Here is a 3,152-nt window from a genome sequence, read left to right as displayed (position 1 = left end):
GATGGCGGGCGGCGGCGCGCGCTTCGGGCCGCGGGGGCTCCTCCCGGGCCGAGCGGGCTGCGGCGGGGTGGAGCGGCCGGTGTGCCATGTGTCGGCACCTGGTTGGTCGCGGGCGTCGGCGGCGGGGTGTCCGGCGCAGACGGACAATGTCCGGCGTGGCGGATCTGGGATTTTTAGGGTTTCGAGGAGGGGATCCGAGATTTGGAATGAGGGGTCTATAGATAGGCATAGAGGGAGCTAGGAGAGTCCAAATGAGGTGCGGTTTTAGGCCACGCGATCGTGATCGAATGCTCTAGATGATGGAGAGGGTTTTGGTGGGTTTTGGGCCAACTTGGAGGGGTGTTGGGCTGCAACACACACGAGGCCTTTTCGGTCCCTCGGTTAACCGTTGGAGCATCAAACTAAGTCCAAATGGTACGAAACTTGACAGGCGGTCTACCGGTAGTAAACCAAGGCCGCTTGGCAAGTCTCGATCCAATCCGGAAATTTTTAACCCCCACACACAAAAGAAAGCTAGAAATGACCACCGGAGGAGAACGAAGCGCCGGAATGCAATACGGACAACGGGGAAAATGCTCGAATGCATGAGATGAACACGTATGCAAATGCAATGCATATGATGACATGATATGAGATGCATGACAATGATAAAAACACATGGAGACAAAGACCCGAACCCGAGAAAATAAAATAACTTACACCGGAAATGGCAAGAGTTGGAATACATATTGGGAAAGTCATATCCGGGGTGTTACAACACTCCACCACTACGAAAGGATCTCGTCCCGAGATCTAGGACTGAAAGAATGCCGGGTACTCAGAACGGAGGTGATCCTCATGTTCCCAGGTAGCTTCACGATCGGAATGGTGTGACCACTTGACTTTGAGGAATTTGATTGACTTGTTGCGAGTCTTGCGTTCAGTCTCTTCAAGAATAGCAACTGGGTGCTCACGATATGAGAGATCTTCTTGGAGCTCAATGTCCTCGAAGTTGACGGTGCGGTCAGGAGTCTTGAAGCACTTCCGAAGCTGAGAGACATGGAACACGTCATGAACATTTGCAAAGTTTGAAGGAAGCCCAAGTTGATAGGCGAGATCGCCTCTCTTGCTGACAATCTTGAAAGGTCACATGTATCTGGGGGCAAGCTTGCCTTTGATACTGAAGCGACGAGTACCTTTCATAGGAGAGACGCGGAGGTACACATGATCTCCGATCTCGAAAGCCAAATCACGGTGCTTACTATCATAGTAGCTCTTCTGGCGGGATTGGGCTGCTTTGAGGTTATCTCGAATGACTTTGCACATTTCCTCTGCCTCTGTGATTAAGTCATTTCCGAGAAGCTGGCGTTCACTGGTTTCATACCAGTTGAGAGGGGTACGGCACTTCCTGCCATACATAATTTCAAATGGGGCCTTGCCCGAACTTGCTTGAAAACTGTTGTTGTAGGAGAATTCAGCATAAGGAAGACAATCCTCCCACTTCATGCCGAAGGAGATCACATAAGCCCTGAGCATATCTTCAAGAATCTGGTTGACACGCTCGACTTGACCACTAGTTTGAGGATGGAAAGCTGTGCTGAAGCGGATGTTGGTGCCCATGGCCTTCTAAAAAGAATCCCAAAACTTGGAGGTAAAGATGCTGCCACGGTCTGAATAGATCACTTGTGGAATACCGTGCAGAGAGACAATTCAAGAGGTATAGAGCTCTGCCAATTGAGCTGCAGTGATTGACTCTTTGATAGCTAGAAAAAAAGCCACTTTAGTGAGTTTGTCGATGACAACGAATATAGCATCATTGCCATGCTTGGACTTTGGAAACCCAGTCACGAAGTCCATCTCAATGTGGTCAAACTTCCATTCTGGAATGGCAAGAGGTTGGAGGAGACCAGGTGGCCTTTGGTGTTCTGCCTTCACTCTTCTGCAGACATCACACTCATTCACGAATTGAGCAATCTCGCGCTTCATTCGAGTCCACCAATAAGCCTGCTTGAGGTCTTGATACATCTTCGTGCTCCCAGGGTGGATGGAGAGGAGAGAATTGTGAGCCTCGTTCATGATCACTTTACGGAGGTCACCTTTGGGTACAACAATACGATCCTCGAAGAAGAGAGTGTCCTTGTCGTCAAGGCGGTAGCACTTGTACTTGGGTTGACTCTTGGCAATCCCAATCTTCACCTTTTTCACCATAGCATCAAGAAGCTGGGCTTGGCGAATCTGGTCTTCCAAGGTAGGTGAGACTTGAAGGTTGGTGAGGAAACCTTGAGGAACAACTTGCATATTAAGTTTGCGGAAAGCTTCACAAAGCTCGGGTTGATAAGGCTTGAGAATTAGACTGTTACAATAAGCCTTCCTGCTCAATGCGTCAGCAATCACATTGGCCTTGCCTGGAGTATACTCGATACTCGGATTATACTCTTGAATCATGTCGACCAATCGAGTTTGCCTGAGGTTGAGATTAGGCTGAGTGAAGATGTACTTGAGACTCTTGTGATCAGTGAAAATGTCCACTTTTCTTCCCAATAAGAGATGTCTCCAAGTCAAAAGAGCATGCACAACTGCCGCCAACTCGAGATCATGAGTGGGGTAGTTCTTCTCATTGGGCTTCAATTGGCGAGAGGTATAAGAAACAACTTTCTTCTCTTGCATCAACACTGCGCCAAGACCTTGGAGAGAGGCATCACAAAAGACCTCGTACGGTTTGGATTCATCAGGCGGGGTCAGAACTGGAGCAGTGATCAATTTCTCTTTCAAAGTGTTGAAAGCAATGTCACACTCCGGAGACCAAACGTACTTGACGTGCTTCTGGAGAAGATTTGAGAGAGGCTTCGCGATCTTGGAAAAGTTTTCAACGAATCTTCGGCAATAACTTGCGAGACCGAGGAAGCTACGGAGTTGCTTCACGTTCTGAGGAGGTTCCCAGTTCACAATTTCAGACACCTTCTCAGGATTCACCGCAATGCCCTTGGCAGAGATGATATGACCAAGATAAAGAACCTAATCGAGCCAAAATTCACACTTGGAGAACTTGGCGTAGAACTTGTGTTCCCTCAACTTATCGAGTACCAAACGCAAGTGCTTGGCATGATCTTCCTTGTTCTTCGAGAAAACCAGAATGTCGTCGAGATAGACCAAAACGAAGTCATTGGTGTAGG

Source organism: Triticum aestivum, chromosome 5A, assembly GCF_018294505.1.
Source record: "Triticum aestivum cultivar Chinese Spring chromosome 5A, IWGSC CS RefSeq v2.1, whole genome shotgun sequence".
NCBI lineage: Eukaryota > Viridiplantae > Streptophyta > Magnoliopsida > Poales > Poaceae > Triticum > Triticum aestivum.
The sequence above is the reverse complement of the archived record's forward strand: the minus strand, read 5'-3'. Positions refer to the sequence as shown.